A 27,462-nucleotide genomic window follows, 5' to 3' on the forward strand; every position below is an offset into this window, starting at 1 on the left:
AAGTGAAGCCGTATACCAAAAAGAATACAAGATATATCTGAACTGGCTGACACGGAAAGATGTCACTGAAACTGTATTTCTGGCATATTTTCAAGAACTGGTAAGGTATGTTGTCTACTTTGTCATCAGAAGAGGCAGGTACCTCGACTGTAGTGAACAGAAGCTCCAGCCATACAAAAGAAGAAATTGTTTCCAGTGGCGGAAGTAATTTTCAGGGAACATTTCAAAATTGTACATTTATTATTTGTAATGACGTGAATAAATAAAATATGGTTCAGTTTTCATTTCTATTTATTTTTACTTGTGAAAGGTAGAGGGAATTATAAAATCTATAATGTCCCAAGGGAGTTATGACCCTCTTTATTGATAGCGTAACTATGACGATATAAGCTTATAATATCCCGGTCAGAAATAAAAGATATATATAAGTAAAACGTCAATATAAATAATTTAAAAATGGGTGAAAATTCAAGTGACGATGATTTAGAGATGATGTGTACCCCGCCTGAAGTTAGAGTGGTGGCAGCTAGTACAAATAGTGATTTATTGCCAGAAAAATCAAAGAGACTGTACATGAATGCATATAACCAACTGAAAACATGGTGTGAAGAAAGGAAAGTTGCTAAAGTAACAGAAAATGTTTTATTAGCGTATTTCAAAGAGAAATCTGAAGGCAAAAAGGTATCGACATTGTGGGCAAATTATTCCATGTTATAATCGACACTTGCAATAAAAGAAAATATTGACAGTTCAAAGTTTTTCAAGCTTGTAGCATTTTTAAAACGAAAAAACAGTAATTATAAACCTAAGAAATCGAAAGTATTTACAAAGGAAGAAATTGACAAATTTATAGTTGAAGCTCCTGATGACGAATATTTATCAAAAAAGGTATACTTTTTTATTATTAAATTGTGTTTAATTTTTTAATGGAATGATATTTAGGCTGTTATGGTAGTTGGTGTTGCCGGTGCCTGCAAAACAGATGAATTATGCAATATGCTCCTAGACGATTCAGATGTTTGCGATGATATTATCATAATAAATATTCTCAATTCAAAGAAGAGAACATCAAGGAAGTTTGTTGTTGTGGAGCTACAATGGGTTAATGTTATTAAAAAATACTTAGCTAATAGGTCAACTGACATTACAAAACTATTTATTTTATGCCGTAAAGGTAAACATATTAAAAAAAAATATTGGGCACAATACTATTAGTAAAGTACCATATGTCGTGGCTAATCATATCAAATTAGAAAATCCTGAGTGTTATACTGGTCATTCTCTAAGACGTAGCTCGGCAACACTTATCGCAGAAAACGGAGGAGACTTACTAAGCCCGAAACGGCACGGTGGGTGGAAGTCGGCTGTAGTGACTGAAAGATATATTGAGGAATCAATAGCTGATAAGAAGAGAATCGCCGAAACAGTGCAAAAATGTAATTTGCCCAATGAAGCTTCAAATATAACTTCTTCTGCAAGTCAAGATGCTGTCTTAGAAAACGTCCATGTTGAAGATAATTTAGTGGAAAAAGGTAATGAATGCGTTCAAAATACGAGGATTGTTTGTAACACAGAAGTGAATTTACCTGGTACAAATGTTAGTTCTATTAATACAGGAAATGCTGGAATACACATGATTTGTCACAATTGTACAATGAATTATAATTTCAAATAATTTTCAAGCGTATTTCCAATGTTAAATTCCCTACTTCTAGTTGATAATTAAGTTAACAAAAGTTTCTGTGAATATCTTTAAAATTTTAGAATTGTTCTCATTATTTACCTAGGTGTTATTTTATTATCATTATTTACCAAGGGTGAGAAATATTAATTATCTTTAGGGGAATGGATTAAATAATAGCAATTTCTCAGGTTAGTAGTGAAAAAAAATTATTATATTTTTCTATTGCCAGAAATGATGTTCTTCATTATGTGCTGAGTTGAATGGTATACATTCGCTAATGTATACCATTCAGGTACTTGATTGAGTACCTGAATTTACAGTTCACAATACGCATGTGCCAACTTAAAAACCGGAGAGTAAATTAAATCGATTTGGTCATTTAACAGGTTGCACCCGCAATGTTTATGCTTATGAATTTCCAAGGATTCTAAATAATTGAGTTTGCAACCCTTCCTTGCATAGTGCAGAATTTCCGTATCGTTGAGATTCGGAAACTTTTGGTTGCATGCCAAGAAATGGTTTGAAAACGTCGAATCATTTTTCCCAGTCTGAAGGACCTTTCATGTTCATCATACCGTTTTTGGAAATTTCGTCCGCATTGTCCCACATAAACACTATTACACTCCGGACACTTAAGCTTATAAACTCCAGATTTTTCCAACTTGTCGACCTTATCTTTCGCATTGAAAAGAAAATGAGATAACCTGGTATGTGGTCTGAATGATGAAATCTGGTGATTTAATGAAATAAGCGAATTAATGTTATTTACGTACTGTAATCGAGGACATGGGTGGATTCAATCCATTCCTTGACAAAAAGTCGTAATTATGAACACGAATTGATTGTTTTTTCGTATAATGTTATCCGTATCTGTTAAGGCGAAACATCGGATGTCTAGCAGTGAGGATGACAGTGTTCTATGTAAGTGATATTTCACTTCTTTCATTAATTATATTGTGTAGGAATCCTGTGAATACTATCTGATTCGATTCCTTACGAATGTTTGAAATACAAACAGAATAGAGAAAAGTGTTTTTCGTAAGAAAGTTCATATGAAAGTATTTGTTTCGAAAGTAATTCAATGTTTACATGAAAATAGTTGTTTCGGGAGGACCTCTTTCTTCCAGTTTGTGTCTGAAAGTTACTTCTTCACATGACTACGCATCTTTGTATAGAGGTAATTTTTAAAAGTGATGCCTTCCTTCCTTTCTTTGGAAGATTCCCACATTGTTTGTATCAAGAGTGAGAAGTAGAAGGCCAAAAACTTTCTTTCCCAAAGATGATGATGAAAATAATAATAACGCATATGTTTGCCGTTCCAATCTTACTCTACTCGTTATAAGTGGTGAAGTGGACTCGGGAGAGGCTGTATCAACTTGACGTAAACACCTGAAAATTACATGTCTACATGACAGAATGGTACTGGATAGAGTCTGTGAAATCAATAGGACTTCGGATCTTTGTCTCTGTATGGTCAGCGACTATGAGAGAGCAGTACTTGGATAAATTCTCTTTGGAGTAACTGCCGAGCGATTTAGTTTTCAACACTGAACGAGGTGATCACAATTCTCTCACTGAGTTGGAACCCGTTTAGTGGCGGATTAAGCATTTTGCCGTCCTAGGCCCCGTCTAATACGCCGCCCTTTTTGAACAACAAAATTCTATATATTTTGATTTACAATTGTTATTGAATAAAGGTTTTATTTTATTCAAATATAATTAATAAATAATACAAATTTTATCAAACTCTAACATAAAAAATAATAATAATAAACATTTTTCCCAAATAATAATGTATTGCTTATTTTGTAAATCTCTTCTTTCTGGCTTTTGTTCGAGCGAAAGCATCAACTATGTCATCGTAATCAATTTCTTGAACTAGTTGAGCTTCAATAGACAGTAATGCCAAAGCATTGAGTCTGTCTTGGCCCATACTTGCGCGTAAATAAGATTTAACCATTTTTAAGGTGGAAAAAGATCTTTCTCCGAAACAATTGGTAGCAGGAATACTCAAAAAAATACGTAGAGCAATGTCGACATTCGGATAAACATCTCGAAGATTTCGAGAATGCAATACATTGTATATTTCTCGCGCAGAGCGTAAATCTTCCGTATTTTCTAGAGAATCTTTGAGCTGACATTGTAAATGAATACATTCATTCCCTAATGTTTCTTCCAAAACATTAGGATACTTTTTAACTAATTTATTCGCAAGGTTTTTCATGTCAGTTGTATCTATGTCAGATAAATTATCAAAAAAACTGAAACTCTCGTAAAGTTTCTGATAAGCACTTTGACGTCCGGCCAATTGTACGCTTAAGGTATCTAATATTCGATAATACACATTGGTGCGAAAATTTTCGTGACCAGATGAAGGTACTGTTTCATTCACCCGTGACTCATCTGCCTGAATTTTTCTGGTTTTATTGCGACCCGTATAATAAACTTGAATTCAAGTCAGTGCTTTTTCTTCATATTCAGAGTATTGTTAGTCCCTCATATCTTGAAGAAATAACGCCAAAAAACCATAAATTTGTACTACAGATGATAAATCTGCATTAGATTCCTGAAGCTTCTTACTAGCAGAATTAAAACGATCTAAAATAACATTCCAAACTATGACCAAAATTGCCGTTTCTAAATGCTGTAATTTTTGCTGCAGTCCTGTAGCTTCAGATCGCCTAGTCGGTTTTTCATCACGATTTTGTGCAATAAAGTTCAGTGCATTAATTATTCCAGGCCACTATTTTTGTTACGCATAACATGCATCGTGTCGAGCAGACCAACAAGTTTGAGAAAGACTTGTATGTTGCACTAAGATTTCCCAACGATGTGTTGATAACGTAAAAAAATTATAAAGTTCTTGCAAAGTAAAAAAAAGTAAACTGCTTCGGTGACGGATTCAGCTGCACAAGTTCCTACTGAATGTAAAGAATGGGCAGAACAAGGAACATATTCTGCTAATGGATTAATCGTTCTAATTCTTGACTGCACTCCTGAAAATGAACCTGACATATTGCTTGCGTTATCGTAAGATTGACCACGACCACGACAGTTCTATATGTCCAAACCATTATTTACAAGAGATTTTAATAGTGCATCTTCAATATCTTTAGCCTTAAGGCCAGTATTTGGTAAAAATTCTAAAAATCTCTCAACAATTTCACCGTTATCACGTACATTTTTAATTATTATCGTGAGCTGTTCAACGTGTGCAATGTCAGGTGTAGAATCTACAATTACGCCAAAATACTTAGCAGATTGCACTTCTTTAGAAATTTGTCTCAATACTTTATTTTCAATCAATAATATAATTTCTTCATAGATTGTTTTAGATAAGTACGAGGTATTTCCACGGCCAAGGTGTGCATACAATTTTGAATGTTCCTCTAAAAACGGATCAAACTCAACAAGAAGCTCCATGGCAACTAAAAAATTCCCATTAATTTCAAATGGTTTATATTTGTAAGAGTAATCTCATCAAAGATACAAAAGTGATTATTAATTAGACTGTTTCTTTTTGATAACCTTGTTCGATAAAGACTATAATTGGATTTCATCAAAATATTAAAATGCACCCTTAAATTGAAAAATCAATGAAGAAATGATTTATGTTATAGCCCATAGAACATTTTTAATAGATTTAAAAAAATCAGAACCAATTTAAAAATCGTGCCGCCCTAGGCCCGGGCCTCACGGGCCTATGCTGCGGTAATCCATCACTGGGCGTAGGGTCTTCTTTAACAGCATTGAAGACGTCGGCTTATCAAAGCACCTGACCTTTGCTTTCCTCAGATCAAGTAGGCTGAAGTCGGAAACTGAGGGGTTCATCATGGCCTGCCAGGATTGGTGTCTTCAACACCTCGGTCTATTACTTTGACGAATAACCATTGAAATTTGGTTTTAATAAATAAAAATATAAGGTTGTTTCAAAAGTTTTGTCCGTTTTAATGTCATGTGTTTTTGTATTTCGCGCTTATTCCGATTGAATTGGGTTGTTTTACACTGTAATATTTCATTCAATATATACCATTTATTTGAATTTTATTTTCAGTCGAGAAGTTAACCAAAAAATTTTAATTTTGCTCTCTTAGATTTACCCAATAATGAACTAATCCTTACTTTTTGAAACATTGAGATCGACTGAAAAGTTTCTGTAGCTATTTCCGTTAGAACTTCCAATTCATATTCCTTACTCTGAAAAAAGTATGTTTACCTAAAAGTCGCTGCTATGGTTGGACTTTTCCAGCACAGATTTTTTCTGAGTCAAATAAATTTCTTCGAACGCAAAACGTCGTTCGTTGAAAATAGTGCTTTACACTGTAAATTACATTTTCGAATGTAATCGGAACATAGTCCCAAACTCTTCATTAATTTTGCGAAAATGTTTCATAAATTTATCTAACAGAACTTTTAATAGAATCTACTTCGTTCAGTGTACTTCCGCATTTCATCGTTTGACAATTTAGCACCCGTACATGAACTTCAAAGCTTTATAGAAATTCAGCAAGAAATATTTATTCTCTGAACGAATGGATTTAGAAATTATTGAAACATTACTCTTACCGCTCCCTTATAATAAAAAAATAATAATTCTAATGATTTTTTGAGTAAGTATTCTGGGTGTTTGGCGTTTAACGTTACACAATCATTGATTCTTTCGTTGAAAGGGTTTCCAGGATATTCCAGAGCTGCACATTGCGACCTGGATGGCCATCGGTGACCTAAGAGGATCAGGAGAGAACAAGCGACACATTTGTGTTGCTTACCTACTCGACTAAGGTAGTCACACCGTTGAAGTCTGCACTAGATTATGGAAAATATACTCAGCCAAATTTGGAGTGGACTATTATCCACAAAGAAATGTCGTGGTCCGGTAGCAGAGCATCAGGTTTTCAACGTTTGACAGAGTCTCACTCTTTGCTAGCTGACCTGGAAGATCACTGATCAATAAGTGGATTTAGTAGGTTGAGTATGTCCACTCCCTATCACTATTTGGTGTGTAACCCGTCTATCCCTTGCTCTCTTGGAAAGTGTATGTGATGGGAGAGAGATTAAGTCCATTTCGTTGCTTTATAAAGCTCAGATCAGACCTTCTTTGGAGTATTGTTCTCATGTATGGAGCTCCGCCCCTAGGCATACCCTGAAGCTGCTGGATTCTATCCAGAAAAGAGTCATCCGCCTGATTGGAGACACGAACATCACTTGTTTTATATATTTAACTTCTAATTGAAGTTCTAATTGTAGCTCTGAGCACATGTTGATGAAACATCATAAAGAAAATAGTCCTAAACTCACTCAACAATGAAAAGTTGAAACAGTTGACATCGTGGACATTGAAATCACCAAATATGTAACTTCCATTGTTTATATGGTCATTGCACAAAAGTACTCTTTATTGTGTATGTATGTGGCCTATATTAGAATAGACATATAAAAATTAAGTCATATCTAGGGGATGATAGACATAATTATGGGAAATTAAAGACATAACAATGATATATAAATTTGGTGTCAGCTATTTGTTTCTCAGATGTTGGTACACCTACATTCAAGGTTCTAATAGCAACTCCTGCTTTCACGATATTTTTTTGTTGGCAGCAGAGAAATTCTGAGATTTATCAAAACATTATTTCGAGCAAAATTTGTAGAGGATGACATTATCCAAAAATCATCTCATATTCTGCACTTCAACTAAACTTTTATAAAGTAAGGAGCGTCCACTTTGACCACAACTTTTTAAAGGGAAAATATCCACCTTCACAGAAATTACAGAGTTGAAGCTGACAAATACCTCCATAATGAATATACAGGCTGATTCACGGTGGATGGCACATTAGACGTTTCTGGTGAACCAGACAACGGATCACTTTGAAAATTTAATGGAGGGCATATTCGGACATTCTCTAGCCAACTAAAATATTTTCGATAATGCGGTGTTGCCGCTTCTATTAGAAAGCAGTAGCAACTTTGATTTTTCAAATGGAACACTCTGTATATAATATTATTTTTGGAATCTCCAATAATTGCTCGACAACTTTTCTTGATATTTCCCTATACCTATCTGTTACCGTTTTCGAAATAAAAATTAATTTCAATTTTTTCCTTCGAAAATCATGACTTCTAAAAATGCCGATATCTTTTAGTTAAGAAGTACTATGATATCGAAATTTGGTTTGGAGTTAGGTGATACTTGGACACTTCCCACACGTCAGCCTAATCTCCGTTACTTCAATACAGGGTGGTAAAAAAATACAGTTTTTTCGTTTGCTTGAAAAAGTTGCTGAAATTTAATTATTTTAAATGGAACACCCTGTATATTATTGAAAATTCGGAAAGCTGCTGAAATTTGCTTTCTTTCTATGTATATCATACCTTTACCTAACTAGTCAAGTTTCGGACTTATGAACATTTATTTGTGAAAATGTCCCTTCAGAATGGTATTTCCATTCGGTATTTGGTAAGCAGGCCATGATTACTATTTGACAGTAGCGTTGTGACATTCTCCTAATAATATCGACATTTTCGTCACTTCAGAAGTTGCAAATACCTTCAAAACGATGGAACAAAACTATTCAAACGAAGTTCTTATGAATTTGTTTATTATTTTTGGACAGTGTGACAAAATTATCAGCAGAACATGTAGAAAGTTCAATGAAATGTATCCCAATCTACCGCCAATGAACCTCAAGAAATTTATACGAATTCAGAACAATTTCAATATGTTTGGATAAACTTTAAAAAAGCACCAAGAAATTTGAAATTGGAAATATTGATATGAATAATTATAAAAAAGTAAAACAATCATGTGGAATATTTCAAAATATGTTCGAATCGCTGGCCGTTCACTTCCAAGCACTTTAAAATGCGGGTGTTGACTGCTTTCGTGGTGGCAAATCTGATTTCATTGGGATCCAAATCTTCAAATGTTTGGGCAATCCTTTCTAACAATTCATCTCTCGAACGCACGGGTATTTTGTTAACTTTTTCTTTAAACATTCCTCACAAATAAAAATCTAATGGATTAAGATCGGGTGATCTCGCTGGCCAATTCCATGGTCCCAAGCGCCTCATCCACCGATCGTCAAATAGTCTATCCAGTTCTGCGCTCACTTCTCTTGTGCAATGTGCAGGAGCTCCGTCTAGTTGGTACCAACAGTTTCGATAATCTTCGAGTGGAAGATTATCCACGAAACTGTCTACAGTATTCTCCAAAATATTCAGGTAGCTTCTGGATGTTAATGACTCCTCGTATATCACGTACCTCAATTTGTTGTCCATCAACATGCAGAAGACATTAAAACTAAATTTTTCTTGAAATCCGGCTTCTTTTGTGACGTGAGGATTTTCACTGGACCAATAATGACGATTTTTTCTATTGAAAATCCCTTCTCTCGAAAATTTCGATTCATCAGTCCAAATAATTTTATTTAAAAAAAGTGGATCTTCTTGAATGCGTGTCAACAACATTTCACAAAATTCTACTCTCTATTGAGGATCTTGAGGCTTCATTGCTTGAATTTTGGTGAATTTATAATCATGCATTTTATGTCTTCGCAAGATTATTTGAACCGATGAATATTTTATACCCAAATCTTCTTCAGCACTTCTTATCGATGACTCGGGAAATGCGTGAAAATATGCTAAGACATTAATCTGGTTGTCTTCGAAAGTTACGGGTCGAGACAAGTTTCTTGGTGCTTTTAAAGTTGATCCAAATGCATTGAAATTGTTCTGAATTCGTATAAATTTCTTGAGGTTCATTGGCGGTAGATTCGGATACATTTCATTAAACTTTCTACATGTTCTGCTGATAATTTTGTCACACTGTCCAAAAATAATAAACAAATTCATAAGAACTTCGTTTGAATAGTTTTGTTCCATCGTTTTGAAGGTATTTGCAACTTCTGAAGTGACGAAAATGTCGATATTATTAGGAGAATGTCACAACGCTACTGTCAAATAGTAATCATGGCCTGCTTACCAAATACCGAATGGAAATACTATTCTGAAGGGACATTTTCACAAATAAATGTTCATAAGTCCGAAACTTGACTAGTTAGGTATAGGTATGATATACATAGAAAGAAAGCAAATTTCAGCAGCTTTCCGAATTTTCAATAATATACAGGGTGTTCCATTTAAAATAATCAAATTTCAGCAACTTTTTCAAGCAAACGAAAAAACTGTATTTTTTTACCACCCTGTATTGAAGTAACGGAGATTAGGCTGACGTGTGGGAAGTGTCCAAGTATCACCTAACTCCAAACCAAATTTCGATATCATAGTACTTCTTAACTAAAAGATATCGGTATTTTTAGAAGTCATGATTTTCGAAGAAAAAAATTGAAATTAATTTTTATTTCGAAAACGGTAACAGATAGGTATAGGGAAATATCAAAAAAAGTTGTCGGGCAATTGTTGGAGATTCCAAAAATAATATTATATACAGAGTGTTCCATTTGAAAAATCAAAGTTGCTACTGCTTTCTAATAGAAGCGGCAACACCGCATTGTCGAAAATATTTTAGTTGGCTAGAGAATGTCCGAATATGCCCTCCATTAAATTTTCAAAGTGATCCGTTGTCTGGTTCACCAGATACGTCTAATGTGCCATCCACCGTGAATCAGCCTGTATTCTATACTTACGTCGAACTATTTCGCTGATATAGCCTTTCCAAAATAATTTATTGTTATAAATTGATGGATACAGCCGTTACTACGTAGTAGAAAATCATAATAAAGAAAAGACGATTGAAACTTGCTATGTTTTTTACCACTTTTATTTGTAACTAACGTTACTACAGTTTCGTCCTATAAGGACATTTTCAAACTTATACTTCAAACTAACAATGATTGATTACATTAGCCCTTGTATAACACCACTTTAGGTAATAATAGAGGTACTTAGCTTGATTGAGTACCTGAATTTTGTTTACTAGTGACAATGTGGGTATGCTAATTTAAAAACCGGTGAGTAAACTAAATCGATTTGATCATTTAACAGGTTGCACCCGCAATGTTCATGCTTGTGGATTTAAAAGGAATCCAAATAATTGAGTTGCAACCCTTACTTGCATAGTGCAAAATTTCCGTATTGTTTAGATTCCGGAACTCGTGGTTGCATGCCAAGAAATGGTTTGATCGAATCATTTTTACCTAGCCTGAAGGACCTTTCATGTTCAGCATACCGTTTTTGGAAATTTCGTCCAGATTATCCCACATAAACACTATTACACTCCGGACACTTAAGCTTATAAACTCCAGATTTCTCCGGAGTGTAATACTGTTTATGTGGGTCAATGTGGTCGAAATTTCCAAAAACGGTATTGTTCCTACGGATTATTTATCTGAAATGTTTGTTTTATTTATTTTGAAGAGGCTAATACAATCACATCTGGTGTAATTAAAGTACATGGAAGAGGAGGTTTTATCATACGAAATTGGTCGAGTAACTCAAGGTAACTCTTGAAAACCATTCCAGATGAATATCGAGCTATAAATCAAAAAGACATAGATTTAGAAAAAGAATTATCATTACCCATTCAAAGGATTCTAGGTTTAATTTGGAATCCTAATGAAGACAAGTTTGGTTTTTCAATAAAATGGAATGAAGATGAACTTCAGAACTTGACCAAAGCACCTATTACAAAAATAGATGTCTTAAGAACAGTGATCACTATCTTTGAGCCATTTGGGTTCTTGAGCACCTTTACAATCATGGCAAGAATTCTGCTCCAGGATATTTGGCGAACCAAAATCGGCTGGGATGATAAACTTACTGAAGATATGATGGTCAAATGGAAGAAGTGGATTGAAAAAATTGGAAAATTGACTAATTTAACCATTCCCATATGTTACGTTTCGAATGTATTCGATGCTCAAGAGATACAACTACATGTCTTCTGTGATGCTAGTGCTCAGGCTAGAGTTACACCAATAAAACAGCAGATATCCATCCCTAGGCTAGAACTTCAAGCTGCATTTTTAGGGAGCACACTCGCAGTGACCATTAAAGAACACCACAGCATCAGAATCACCAAAATTTTCTATTGGACAGACTCTAGAACTGTTATAGACTGGATCAAATCAAAATCCACAATTTTTAAACCTTTTGTGGCACACAGGGTGTCTGAAATTATTGAATCCACTGATGTAAGGAGTTGGAATTGGGTACCAACGAAAGAAAATGTTGCCGATGAAGCCACAAGAGAAAACAATCTTCATTACTGGGAATCTAGTGGATGGTTGAACGGTCCCAACTTCCTGAAGGGTCCAAGCGAGGAATGACCCCGAACCCTTATTGACGAGATCAATTCTGAGGTGAAGAGAAAGTTTGTTGGTGTTACTTCCCGAAACCAAGAAAGTTCAAAGGAAGTATTGCCAGATATAACAAGATTCTCATCGTGGTTGAAGTTGTTACGTGCAACGGCTTGGATGCTGAGATTTACCAGTAATATAAGAAAAAAATCGCCATTCAACAAAGAACTCATGCCTAATGAAATAAAAATCGCCGAAAATTTCTGGACAAAATATGTTCAGAAGGAAGAAGGAATTCAACGTGCTACGAATCGTACGTTAGAAGGTGAGACTTCTTCAATCCTTGGCCCGTACAAATTTAGACTTTTGAAGATTGTCATTTATTGGAGGGCGATAGCTGGTTAATGGAAAAACAGATTTTACTCGAATTTTACAGATTTTATTTGTCTTTCAGGAGTCGTTTTCTCATTAAATAATTGGAACACATTTCAAATTCAACATAATTCGTCCAGAGGATATTTTTCTCGCTATCTACTTCTACAGATTGTTAATAATAAAAAAAATATTAGTTTAATTGCCACTATGCACTTGGATATGAATGAATGCTGAGAAAGGGTGCAAAAGGAGAATTGCAATCGCATTGTGAATAGTGAATTTTATTAGGTATTTCTTCAACGTATTTAGTAGATCCGATCGAAAATCTCTTTATCCTAACGAGTTTCCGCAGTAAACTATTTAAATCCGATCAGCTCAACTTCTAATACACCTTTTCATTCGCTTGCGGCTTCGAATTTACAATAGGTACAAATCTTTTATGGTATTTCAAGAAAAATAACTGCATGTATTTTACTGGAACACTACTCCGAAAGGTTTCAGAAATGGTTCAGACAACTGATTATTCGTTCAGCCATGATTATCAACATGAAAAATTAGTTATCAATCCAGTCGTACATAAATACAAAACTATGAATAATTTTAAAGAAATCCACCAATTTTGCTACTGCTATACATGCCGGTTTTTTTATCACGTGGTAACATTGCTATATTCTAAACCTAAACCATAACAGATACGAAGACGATTAAATGGAAAAGAAAAGGTGACTGTCATCGGGAACAATACAATAGTCGAAGAAAATTTACGGGGACTCTCGCCCTTCTCGAGTTATACCGGGAAAATCCAAAATGCTGTTTTTCGTTTTTTTGAATGGACTTGTTATTTCGGAGAATATAAAAAAATGGAAAAGGAAAATGTTATTGTATTCAAAGTGTACTATAACAATGTAATAATGAATATTCGATAAAACGTTTCGTGTCGACATGGCCACCATCAACTTTATTTTTCAATACGGACCTGTCTTTTTTATTCTGTCTGTATGTATGTCTGTTCATCCGTTAAACAGCTGACTCACCCCTACGAACGACAACCCTCAGAAGTGGAAACTTGTGCGAGCTAAGGCTTAACGAGATCTTACCTTTTAACATGTGATTCCTAACACGGAATTATTACAGATATTGGTAAAGCTATGAATTCAAAATCCAAGGGTATATCACATTTGATATTTTTATAGCGTTTCATTTGAAATAACTACCATCATCAGTGACAACAAATTTAAATCACGTTCCGTCGTTACTTCTTTTGTAAATTGTTTCGGTTTCTTCAAAATTTAATTCATACAACCCAATAAATTCGACAGGTAGGTACCCTAGCACAATGAAAATTCGTACTTTTTCGTTTTGGAAATTTTTGTATTGCCGTAATCCTTCTTTGAGGGCTTATTTTTCCCTAATCATTTATAATTAGTAAAATTTTTATTATTCTCAATCCTGGAAGTAATGAAAATATCGGTTTTTGGTTAAAATTCGATCGTTGTATAATTTGGTATGATCAAATAGTATCTCAATTCTTAAACGCGCCGCAAAAAATGCGTTATTGATATCTGTTGAGAAATGTCAGGTGATTATGAACATATCAAAGATATATTCAAATGATGAAAGGACTTATATGCTATTTAGTTATGCAAAGTCAAATAGAAATCCTCTTTTGGCAAGAGAACATATCAAAGATATATTCAAATGATGAAAGGACTTATATGCTATTTAGTTATGCAAAATCAAATAGAAATCCTCTTTTGGCAAGAGAACATATCAAAGATATATTCAAATGATGAATATATTCAAATGATGAAAGGACTTATATGCTGTTTGAAAGTGATTGACAATGTTTTGTGATGAATTTCACTAGTTCGGACTTCCATTGTCTATTATATAAAATGATTTGAAATCCCTGAAACAAGTAAAAAAGAATAATTAAAAAGAATAGTTGAAAATAACAATTATATTAAGCAACAATAAACCTGAAATGAAATGATAGTGAAATAACCTACAAGTAAAAATATAATAATTGAATAAATAAAAATTAAAGGAATGCAAAAAGAAAATAATAAAAAGTAAAAAGTGTAGAGATTCCAAGTCACGTTAGTTCACGACGTTTCGATTGTTGGTATCTACAATCGTCTTCGGGTGATGACTGGACTGATTCCTCCGAGAGATGACTATTTTATAGGTCGTTGAAATACTTTCACTTTCTCTACTTTCCATTTTCCGCTTCACTGATTCCGTGAGAGATGACCGATTTGGCGGGAGTTGGTCATTTTTCGTTTGATGATGGGTTTCCATATGTTTCGTATATCTACGCTGGCCTGGCTGAATACGTTGTTGGACAACATGTATGCGGCTTCCTTAAATTTTCTCCTGAACCAATGTTCCTCTCTGTGCAAGATCTCAGCTTGGGACCACTCGATGTTGTGTTGATGGGTCCAAACATGCTCTGCTATTCCTGATTTGCTGGTTTCTCCTCGCTGTGTGTGCTTCTTGTGCTCGGCAATGCGAACATTCAATGGCCTCTTAGTTTCACCAATATAGGATTTTCCGCACTCACAGGGTATCCGGTAAATGCAATTCTTGGAATCGCAGTCCGCGTTTGGGGGCCTGGTTTTCGTGAGGCTGCTACGGATAGTGTTACCGGATCTGAAACAGGTTCTAATGTTGTACTTGGAACCAATTCTTCTTATCCTCTCCGATAATCCTCTGATGTAGGGAAGTGCAAGCACTGGTTGTGATGGCTTCTCTTCCTTGCGAGGCTCCTGCTGTCTTTTAACCAAAGTCTTTTCTACCATCGCTTTGGAGTATCCATTCCGCTGAAGATCATTTTTGATAATGTCTAGTTCCTTCTCGAGACCTTCCTTTGTATTACAGAGCCCAAAAGCACGGTCTAATAGAGTCTTGATGATTCCTCTTTTTGTCGATTGATGGTGGTTGGATTCGTGGTTCAGATACTGTCCCGTATGAGTGGGTTTTCGGTATACAGATGTTTCCCACTTAGTGTCGGTCCTCTTCACCAAAACGTCTAAGAATGGCAATTCATTGTGGATTTCCTTCTCCATTGCGAAAGTGATGGAAGGTCTCACGCTGTTGATGTGTTTCTTTTTGCATTCCTTTAATTTTTATTTATTCAATTATTATATTTTTACTTGTAGGTTATTTCACTATCATTTCATTTTAGGTTTATTGTTGCTTTCAATTGTTATTTTCAACTATTCTTTTTAATTATTCTTTTTTACTTGTTTCACGGATTTCAAATCATTTTATATAATAGACAATGGAAGTCCGAACTAGTGAGACTTATATGCTATTTAGTTATGCAAAGTCAAATAGAAATCCTCTTTTGGCAAGAGAACATATCAAAGATATATTCAAATGATGAAAGGACTTATATGCTATTTAGTTATGCAAAGTCAAATAGAAATCCTCTTTTGGCAAGAGAACATATCAAAGATATATTCAAATGATGAATATATTCAAATGATGAAAGGACTTATATGCTATTTAGTTATGCAAAATCAAATAGAAATCCTCTTTTGGCAAGAGAACATATCAAAGATATATTCAAATGATGAATATATTCAAATGATGAAAGGACTTATATGCTATTTAGTTATGCAAAATCAAATAGAAATCCTCTTTTGGCAAGAGAACATATCAAAGATATATTCAAATGATGAAAGGACTTATATGCTATTTAGTTATGCAAAATCAAATAGAAATCCTATACATATGTCACCAACAACCGGAAAGACATCACTAAAAACTTGTATCAAGACCCAGTTTTGGAAAAGTCGGCATACAAATTGAAAGATTTTGCCATTAACTAAGATGAGTCAATCAGACACTTCCCAAAGTCGAAAACCAAACAAAAGAGACCATGATTACTGTATGGTGGTTAGCGGCTGGTGTGATTCACTATTACTTTCTGCAACCAGGCCAAACCATCAAAGCAGAGTCCTATTGTGAGAAAATCGACGAAATGTACGAATATTGCGTCAGTAGCAGCCGTCACTGGTCAACAGAAGATGTCTGATCCTGCTCCACGACGACGTCTGTCCGCACGTTTCACAAATCACATTCCAAAAATCAAACAAACTGAGCGTCAAACTTCTGCCTCACCCACCAAACGCTCCAGAACTCTGGCCAACCGACTACCATATTTTCAAGCACTTCAATAATTTTGTCACCGGTGGAACTTTCACCAATCAGGACCAGGTAAAACGGCCTTTATCGGCTTCATCGAATCCATAGCACACAGTTTTCATGCTGACGGATATAATTGACTTGTGTTATGTTGGCAAAAGTGCACTGATTCATATGGCGCTTCTTTTCATTTCCCTTAATTCTATATTAGCGTGGAATTTTAAAATAATATACAGATGCATTAGGAGATGTATTATCACTAACAGTATGAATTCAATACACCAGATCTGTGTTGCGTGATTTTCTGAAATCGAATCAGTTGAGGTTCCACCACTTTTTTTTACCGCATTTATTTCGTAGCGGCAAATAAGTTGAAAAATATAATATGGACGTTATGAGCAAAAATCTCCCCAATGTAATCCATCATCAAAATAAGATAGGTGTATTCTCACAGTTTGGTAAAAACACCTGCAAGAAAAATATTAGAATTTTGCATTCTTATGTTGGAAAGTTGTATAAAATTGAATCAATACTTCATGTAGTAAAAATTATTTGTAGCATTGGTATTTTCTTTCTTACCATTTGCCATAAGAATATTTTTGTTTTCTTCTGTTGTTTTCAGGAAAAGAATTATCCATCAGTACATTTTTCAATAAAAATACTTTTTCTTCCTTCAGTGAAGGGTGAACCAACCAGTTTTTCATCAATATTTTTTGAGTAGACAATTAAATTTGATATAATTGAAATATCTTTCCTAATCGGTACATTATCATAATATATAATATTGCAGGATGTACTCAGGTTTTTTTGTTAGTGGAAATATATATGGTTCAAAATGGATAATTTTTCAATTTCAATTATTACAATTAATGTTATGAATCACATTTGACTTTTTATATTATCCGTTTTATCTTTCAATTTAGTATTCAAATTCAGTTTCAATATTTTTTGGAATATTTCAATATTTTGTTCATTATAAAATAGTTTCGTGGTATTTAAAGATAAATTTATAAGATTAGGTATATATTTATAAGTGAAATTGGAAGGTGAAATACCATTACATAAATTACTGATGAATATATCTGAATTTTTATTACTGCCAGTATCGAACAATATTTTATTGGGAAATTTTCTGGGATAAGAACTTTTGATTATTATGTCTCTGAGAAGTCTGAAATTTTTCTGCTTGAGGGAAGGGTTTACTAATTTTTCTATTATTTTTATAAACAGATTAATAAATTAATTTTCACTGTTTTATGAAAGGAATAGTAATTGATATATCTTCCTGAATTGGTCCTGAATAGGTAGTGTGATCAGTAATCAAGGAATTATCAGTTCTACGGATAACTCTTGTATCAAGAAAAGGAAGGGTGTTATTGACAACATCAAGAATTTCAAAGGATTTGTCATACGGTATGGCACAAATGAAATCCTCATCGTATTTCTTTAAAAAAGTTATTTCAAAACTCAGTTTAGAAAGCTAGAACAGGAGAAATAGTAGCTCCCATTGGTGTAGGTACTAAGAATTCGTTAATAGTATTTACTTTCAAAAAGACAGTTGAAAATGAAATTAATTACCTATTTCAAATTTTTTTTGCTTCATTAAACATTTTTTACTAAAATCATTCCATCTTTTGATAATAATTTTCTTCACTAGATTAATAGGTATAATGCTGAAAAGTTAAATCACATGGAGGTTGATCAGAATATAACCTGGTGGTGATGATTTTTCTTTTAAAAAATTGGAAAAATCGAAAGAATCCTCAATATAGAAATCATCATAAGCATCAGAAAGAATTTTAATAATCATTTGGGAAATTTTGCTATTTGGAGCATCTTTGGAAGAAATAATGGGTCTCAGTTTCATGTTAGGTTTATGTATTTCGGGTATTCCATAATATTTGGGTGATAAAGACTCATAAATTATATACATTTTTACCTCATTTTCTAATATTATGTTAATTTTTTCCAAATCTGTAATAATTTTATTAGCCTTTTGTTGAATTGTTGGAACAGGATCTCTACTAAGTTCAACATAAGACTCACTATAATTAATAATCTCAAGACATGATCTTTTTTTTATTTATTGAAACGAAACGTTACCAAGAAAAACATTGTACAGAGGAAAAAGTCTTAAAACTAACCTGGACTCGTCGGAATAATCCAGATCCTGCGGCTGGAACAAGGATGATCTGACACTTGAACGCGAAGACGGTCTCTTGCCGCCGATGGTACGTTTTATAGCACCTGTGGCAGCGGCGCAACAATCCTCTGCCATCAACTGCGTTTTGTTTGGGGGCGGCTGACGGGAGAACTGCATGATGCGCCACGAAGGATTCTTGGCGGCATCGACAGAGAGTAATGACATAGTATTTCTCTGCCCATTCATGAAATCGGCAGATTTTCAGGAGGGGTCTAGCGGACTAGACTGGCTTTTTCGATCTGATCGTAAACTAAAATACAGTGCATTTCTTTAATGTCCTTCCCATTTTATTTTTTGAGCGAGTCAATTGAAAAAATTTAAATTTGGGATAATGAAATTAATGCATGAATACTTCATTTTGAAGTTAAATTGACAGATGAAACTTTCAAGATGGCGACATCTAGGAAAAAAAATTGAATGGAAAGGGGGGTCTTTTGACACATCGTTTTAAAGCTTTTCAAAGCTCCTGACGAACATTTAATAATTTCCTGGAGACAAACACATTAATATCGATATTTCTAAAAATATTCCTTCTTATACGCCATATGGCAATTCCAACAACTCGATAAGGTTTGTTGAGTTATTTTTTGTTTATAAAAACGACGAAAAATGTCAGTACGACAATGAACATCATTGTTCAATTAGAATATTCTCATTTAGTTTTCGGTTTTACTAGTAGAAAGGTACCACGTCAACAATCTGTAAAACGGTCAATTTTCGAAGAAAAAATTCAAGCGACTTTTTTTTAAGTTGATGTGTGTAACTTTCACGGAAAGGATTTTCAATGAACGTTTTCCGAATCGTCCTATATGTAGAAAATATTTGAGAGACTTTTGAAGAGGAATAGGTGTCATCCATACAAAATTAAAATGGTACACCAATTAACTGAAGATGACCCTGATGGAAGAACATAATTCTGCAAAATCATAACAGAAACCATTGCAAGGCATCCTACCATTCTCCACAATATTTGTTTCAGTGACGAATGTAAATTTTTTTTAAACGGCAATGTTCACAGACAAAATTGCCGTTATTGGAGTGACATCAACCCCCACGTTTTCCGGGAAACACATACGCAATATCCAAGAAAAATTAACGTTTGGGCAGGAATATTAGGAAACCATATTGTAGGACCTCTATTTGTTGATCAAAATTTAACAGAGGAACTGTATTTGAATATGCTGGAAACTAATGTTGCATCTCTCATCGCTGAAACCATCGAAGCGAATCCTAATGAATTCGATATGGATATTGTATTCCAACAAGATGGAGCACCACCACATTACTCCAGACAAGTAAGAAACTATTTGGATACCAATTTTCCCGATCGTTGGATTGGCCATCGAGGTCCTACAGAATGGCCAGCCCGCTCACTAGATTTGACACCTTCGGACTTTTTTAAGGGGTTCATTGAAGCAAAAGGTGTAGGAAACTAAACTTGCTTCAATATTGGATATACAGCAGAGAATAATAAATATTTGTAGAGATATTGATGTAACTGTGTTCATCATATTCGACGTGAAATATCGGATAGGCTGTTCATATGTCAAGAAACTCAAGGCAACCATTTCGAACTGAACTGACCTCAACCTTATTACCTTATATTATGTTGTTAAATGTCAATGTATTCAGTCAATTATTAAAAGTTTCGCCATTTTGTAGTAGTTTAAGATATTGACATAATATTCTAGAGTTGTGAAGCATTTATCAGGAGCTTCAAAAACACAAGACCCCCTTTCTATTTAATTTTTCCCAGATGGTGACCAGTCGCCATCTTGAAAGTTTCATCTGTCAATTTTACTTCAAAATAGAGTATTCATGCATCAATTTCATCATCCCAAATTTCAATTTTTTGAGTTGACCCCTTCAAAAAATAAAAAGGGGGGGCATTAAAGAAAAGCACTGTATAATTGGGTTGAAATCATTTTTTTTTTAGAGATATTTCTAATAACACAAATTGTTTATCAGATAGAAAATTGTTGAAGAAAAACTGGATTCCCCGCCCATACATAGACATAATATGAAAAGTGTTATCTTTACTTTCTTGTTGAACATGCAAATCGAATTTTCAACATAGCTGGGGTCAGTACTGTACCTATAGACCGAAAAACGTTTTTAACCATGAAATGTTCAGCGAGGACTGGATTTTGAAATGCAACCATCAGTTATTAAATTGTGATATACAAAGTTTGTCAAAAAATATTGATTTTACTCGAAACTCGAGCATTTTATCTTTACACTAATAACGGAAATTCAACTATAATCATTCTACATCTTAGTGGAAAACACTAAGATATGATTGTTCATCATTGAAATCCATAAAATAAAAATCGATTAAGAAAGTAGAAATATTGGAAAAATATAACAGAATATTTTTCACGCTCAGTTAAAAAAACAAGTATTTGTACGTGGATTGTTCAAAAAATGGGGTAAATATTGAAATGTCACAGGCTATATACATTCGACTAGCGATTTTTTATAATTTCGTGTTGGTACATTCGTTTCGAATATAAATTCACAGTTTCAGCTGTTCACCATGTTTAGTTTGTTGGTAAGAAGCATGAAATTCAGAAGAGTTTTGCGTGTTCGGGGATTTTCTGCTATTGAAAAAAATGGACCAAAGAATTTTCATCTAATTTTGGGTAAACAATGGAATTGGGTGCTCAAAAACATTTTGAAATGTTGAAAGTGGCATACGGTGATGGTACTCTGACTCAGAAATTTTTCACAGAAGGTCAAGAATATGTGAATGACGACGCTAGCCCTGTACGCCGCAGCACATCAACAACCGATGAAAATGTTGAGAAAGTGAAGAAAAATGTTATGTAGAATCGTCGAATCACTATCGCATGAGAATCGCTCAGGAATTGTTGAATGACGTCAATAGTGATCCAGATAACGGGTAACGAATCGTGGATGTATGGTTATGACATCAGAATCAAAGTCCAATCGTCCCAATGGGAAAGCCCAGGAGAGCCAAGACCAAAAATGGCACTTCAAGTGATGCACCGCTTGCGATAAGCAATACGAATAAAACGTCCGGTATCGTGTGAAAACAAGTCATGACTCTTGCATCACGTTATTGCACCTTCTCACTCGTCATTGCTTTCCTAACTTTTTGGCCGAAAACAACACCGTAATCAGACCTCAGCCACCATGTTCACCAGATTTGGCCCTTTGCGACTCTTTCCTTTTCCCAAAATTGAAGATACCCATGAAAGGTTGGTGTTTTACAACGATTGGGGAGATGAAAATTGAATAGCTGAGAGAGTTCAAGGACAAACTCAAAAGTGCATATCAGAACTGCTTCGAGGACTGGAGAAACGCTGACGCAAGTGGGGGGGGGCTACTTTAAAGGGACGGAAAAATTAATAGTTTTGAACAGATTGAAAATTCATCTTATCTTTTTAACAGACAACATATATGAATTTACTACCCCACCTACTGCATGTGACAGAAACTAAATTTAGTTTGGCATTCCATGAACATTATTTCACACAAAATTTTTAATTTTCGGTCCAGGCAAAGCTCTCTGGCTTACAGAGACAGGCTTGTCTAGCCATCAGTGGATCCATCAGTACTACACCGTCAACGGCCATGGAGATCCTTCTAGATCTACCCCCTCTCCACATTTTTCTGGAGAGAGAGGCTAGATGAAATGCATAAAGACTTGTGCACATTGCCGATTGCACAAATCAATTTAATGCAGAGTGCAACAGACAATTGGTTGACACTGGAAGTCACAGCATTCTGGAAATGACATCTGACTTCATGCTTTCAACTGTCAAATACAAACTGCCTTATAAAGTACTGTTCCCGAGTAGAAAGGACTGGATATTCCGGGAGCAGGAAATAGTAAGAGGAAATAGTTGTAGGTTCTTCACCTGCACTGCACTGAAAACACCTGCACCAGAACCTTCCGGTTCTGGTGCAGGTGTTTTCAGTCGCAGACCCAGGATAGAGATATCAACCTGCCTGGGAACCTATGCGACTGTATTTCAAACGAAAATCCACGCTGTTGAATTGTGTACGGAGCGATTGGAAGAATCCAACCTCACAAATCAAAAAAAATATTCTCGGACAGTCAAGCGGCGTTGGAAGCTCTTGGTTCTACCGAGCAATGTCTAAATTGGTAGCAAATTGCCAAAACATACTCTCCTCGATAGGAAAACTTAACAGGTTTTTTCTGGTCTGGATTCCTGGCCATACTGGCCTGGAAGGCAATGAGGCTGCTGACTCCCTTGCAAAGGAGGGTGCTACAAGCAGCTCCATCTGACCAGAACCATTGGCATCGCTTTATACTTTGCCAAACAAAGATTGAATACCAGGATGGCAAAAATATTTATAGACTTCTGGCAGAATCTTCCAGGATAGGCTCACTCTAAGATGTTTATTCACCCTTCAAAGCTTGATAACAAACAGTTGTTGGGCTACAATATGGATGAACTACGATGTCTAATAGCACATGTATAATAGCTTGCCCTGCTGGGGACCGAATCAGCTTTTTATAGTTCGGTAGAGCCGTTCTCTTACCATCTGACCTGAAAGACCACTCAGAATACAAACTTATTGGCTCCGTTAAAAAGCTGGGTTTATTTGGTCAAGTGTGAATAAACCCCTGCGGGTTGCGGTGGAGGGTCGGATAGGCCCATTCACTTTAGACCTTACCTAACCTAACCTAATTCTACAGGAAACAAAAAAATGAATATGTTTCGATAAAAATGAAAATTCATCTCATGTATTAACAGACAGCGTATATGAATTTATTACGCCACCTGTTACATGTGACAGAAATTGAATCTAGTTTTGAAAAACATCAGAGGTCTTGGCAATAAAAACTTGTAAAATGTAATTTTTTTCTCAGTTACATTCCACGGAGATTATTTCACTCGAATTATCTATTTATTTTACACAAAAATTCATTTCACTCATTGATATTGTCGTCCATTTCGTCAGGTGCTCTTCTTATTAAATACTTTTTTTTGTTATTTTCATGATTGGTGAAATTTCGGTCGGTCACTAGTGTCCGACCGAAATTTCGGTTTCGGTTTAGTTTCGGTTTCGGCGGCAAACCTGCCGAAACTACGACCAAAACCGAAACTGCATTCGGGAGTTCCCGCGCTGTGATCGGTCATGTTCGGCTGGTTAAATTTCATACAAGTGATATTAGGTAACAACTCAAATAAGTAATTTTATGTTTAATATTTTTGAAAACCCATCAATAATATTCAAAACAAGGATCTACATGTACTCAAATAAATACCTCACCTATTTTAAGTATTCTTAGGGTGCAATTAATATTTTGTCTTAAATAAGGGTTTTTATGTTGATTATCAATAAGTATAAATGTCGAAGACTGCATAACGTTGTGATTTAAAGATAAAACAATAAAGACTAACTGATTGAAAAAACAATTTCTTTATTTTTTCCTCAAAATATAATCCTTATAAGGAAGTTTCGGTTTCGGCCGAAACTGAGACCGTTGCCGAAATTCGGTTTCGGTCGTAAAAAGTAGTTTCTTTCGGACACTAATCTTCACCCTATCTCATTATTATAATATTATTTATAGCGAAATCCTTCATTTTCAATCGGATCAAATGAAAGTGTTTTGGCTTTTTTTGTTCATAACCATTTATAATGGATAATTTTGAATGACTGTTTATTTTTCTAATTTCTAATTTAGCAGATTTATCTGATTTTTATTGAAATGAAAGATATTTCTCAATCATCGTTAATACCAAATCGATACCTACTTTTCTATATTTATGATTTTATTGTGTTTTCTCACTATATTATTCATGGTGACGTTGAAACCATGAACAGTATAATAATTGTACGCCCTATGTACGAATCTCACAAATTTCTTTCAAATGGGAAGTTAGTGGGTAGAAACATTTTAATTTCAAGACCAACTTTTGTATGAGAAGTTCAATTTGGTGCACTCCTCAAAATTTAACAACAAAAGGACAATTATAATATGTCGGACTATTTTCAACGTATCTTGCGAAAGAGAAATGAGTAACAAATGATTACAACTGAAGATGAGCTTGAAACATATACAGGGAGTTCAAATTGAAAATGGGGAGGATTGGGAAAGCGGTGTAATGAAAATTACTCTTGTGATTTTTTTGCCATTTACATGGCAAATTACATCATGTTCAGCAAGGATTAACCAGAATTGGTGTGAGCCTGAATATTTTTGCTTGGTCGCTGATTGTGTTTTCAGCTCATTGGCTTTGAAATATGTACATCAATATTCAAAAGTACTGTCTTCATACTCATTTTTGTAGAAATGCAAATGAACACGGCGGTGTAGATATTTTCGCTGAACCTCATCTGAAAATTGAGGTAACTATTCTCATGAGATTTCATTTTGTTTAGATGTATTGAAAATTCCAAATAGCTGTTTTGAATAATACCACAGAATGAATAATACCACGGCTGTTTTGAATAATGCACAAAATGCAGAAGGCAGCCATTCCAAGAATGGCTGCCTTCTGCATTTGTCTATGCCGATTTCAGCGATAGTGCAGCTGGTGTGATTCTGCAATTCGAGAATTTTTAAGGTTCCAATAATCAGAAAAAAATCAAATATATCACTTTGCTGACGACAGCACACTCGTCTCGTCATTACATTTGGGTTCCAGGACATTGGCTGCGGATGCACATATCCACCGGCAGCAGGAGGTTGCATATCTTGATGAGGATCTAGAAGTGATTTTGAATGTGGGTGAAAGTAACCAGGTTCCGAACCAGAAAACTGTACACACATCAGCAACTTTTGATGCTCTATAAAGCTCAGATCAGACCTCCTTTGGAGTATTATTCTCATGAATCGAGCTCCGCCCCTAAGCATACCCTGAAGCGGCTGGATTCAATCCAGAAAAGATACATCCGCCTGATTGGAGACGCAAACGTCACTTGTAACCTTGATAGTCTGGAACATCGAAGAAAGGTTGGATATTTGTCTCTCTTCTGTAGATACTTTCACGGGAGGTGTTCAAGTGACTTGACACATTTGATTCCACCAAGAGCGGTACATATCAAAAATACGCGACGGACTGTCCCTGCTCAACGTTTCAAAGTTCAAGAAATTGCACTGCCTACAGACACATAAAACACTTCCTCCTCAAAATCGCAACACACCAACATCACTTTCCAACACATACTGGCGCGTACGCGATGCTTACAACGGAATTCCCTGCTCCCCTCTCACTTAAGAGGGTCATAGAAAAACCAGAGCACCACGGGTTTTTTCAAACTGAAATGAATGAAATACTTCTTTAAAAGAAACCCTGCTCATTCAATACAAAATTCCTGTTATTTTCAGTCGATCATAATATAGTTTTGTATGTAGATTCACAAAACTCTTGTTATAAACGAATTAAGTTATTTGAAGAGATCTACTATTGGATTTAAACAAACACTATTTGTTCAGATGAAGTTGATATTGCTATCCATTTGAAACAGTTTATTTTTCCCTTCAAATAGATGGTGGATTTTGAGATGATATTATATTTTCTTGATTCAAAATAGTTCCTCTTCATAATGATATAATCAAACGAATGATGTCGTTGAAAGGCCAAGAAATTTGATTTCCTTGATGAAAAAACTGTGATTTTCTGGTGGAACATGGCATAAAGTGATAGTTTTTCCAATAGAGATAAAAACTTCAAAGCAACCTATGATCTACTTTTGAAGAAATACTTTTTACTGTGTTGTTTGGTTGTTCGGATAAAAACACCTATTTTGATATTTGTGTTTTTCTTCAGTTGTTAAGTTTCCTGTGTGTATCTTGGTGAGTTGCAGAATGAATACATGTATCTCGTTATTCCTGGCACTAAAACCATATGGAATGTATCAGAGCTCAGAATATATATTGGATAACGTCATTCCTTAGCTGTTCGCGCGCAGTTTACGTTCTCAAAAAGGCATAGTGAATAAGAAAATAAGTTGTTCGACGGACAATATCCTGATAATCCTTTAATTTCAGACGTAAGCCTCTTAACTCCCGTGGCAGATCCATACGCGCTTAGGCATAAGATAAATAAACAATCACCTCCGCAGAACACAAAACTTCAGGTCACAAGTGGATCAATTCATCACCGTCGAAGAGCGGGCAAATCATATTGAGCCGAGCGGTGCATACCCATTTCCATTACTACGAAACGCACAGGAATCTATTAATAAAACATGAATGCCAGCCGATAATTGCCCTTTTGTTTGATCCGTTCCTCTTTCGAAACTCTGTGTATCTAATCATGTCTCATACATAACAGAAATCAGTTCGATTGATAGTTCAATCATTTTGACGGATTCTGCCTCCGGGCGAGTGGATTTTTTCACAACCGAAACGGGAGTATTGAATTTGCTCGTGGGCCAGTTCTCAAAGCATTTGTTGCATGAACGACGGGACCTTTGCAAAACTATTATGGGCTCGTCTGTCTGTCGGTTTATGGACCGAAACTATGAATACAATCAATAAACACTTCTCCCACACAGCCAACCTGTTACACCAAACCAAGTTGGTGTCATCAGGAGATGATATAAACCAATCTCTAAGCTCCCTGAATTATTTCATTTATTGTTTTGTTTGAGCTGTCTCTGTCAAGTTTGTCTCTCGAACTTAGAGTATACTATTATAGTCCGTTCATAATTTGTCGATAGCACAAAATGAGGGCCCAAGTCATAAAACGGTCGTAAAACTCGTAAAATCATAGGCGGAGGTTCCTGAGGTGTTTATTCATTAAATATAAAGCTTCAGTTTATATTCGAAACTTGCCTTGAAA

At 35.0% G+C, this 27,462-nt stretch overlaps 2 protein-coding genes across 3 annotated transcripts in view; one reads left to right on the plus strand and one right to left on the minus strand.

The window, feature by feature from the left end:
* The window catches only part of LOC111503874 (RYamide neuropeptides), a 68,060-nt gene extending 49,082 nt beyond the window's left edge, over positions 1–18,978 (minus strand). Inside the window, exon 1 of the mRNA XM_074186154.1 lies at positions 18,615–18,978. The gene's annotated coding sequence lies outside the window, so the exon portion shown is untranslated. The remainder of the gene's footprint in view (positions 1–18,614) is intronic.
* The window catches only part of nmdyn-D7 (nucleoside diphosphate kinase homolog 7), a 212,235-nt gene that overhangs the window by 163,125 nt on the left and 21,648 nt on the right, over positions 1–27,462 (plus strand). The window lies entirely within an intron of this gene.

The sequence above is a fragment of the Leptinotarsa decemlineata genome, unplaced genomic scaffold (genome assembly GCF_025532065.1).
Source record: "Leptinotarsa decemlineata unplaced genomic scaffold, Ldec_3_MD MMD2_tig00078422_RagTag_RagTag, whole genome shotgun sequence".
Classification (NCBI taxonomy): Eukaryota; Metazoa; Arthropoda; class Insecta; order Coleoptera; family Chrysomelidae; genus Leptinotarsa; species Leptinotarsa decemlineata.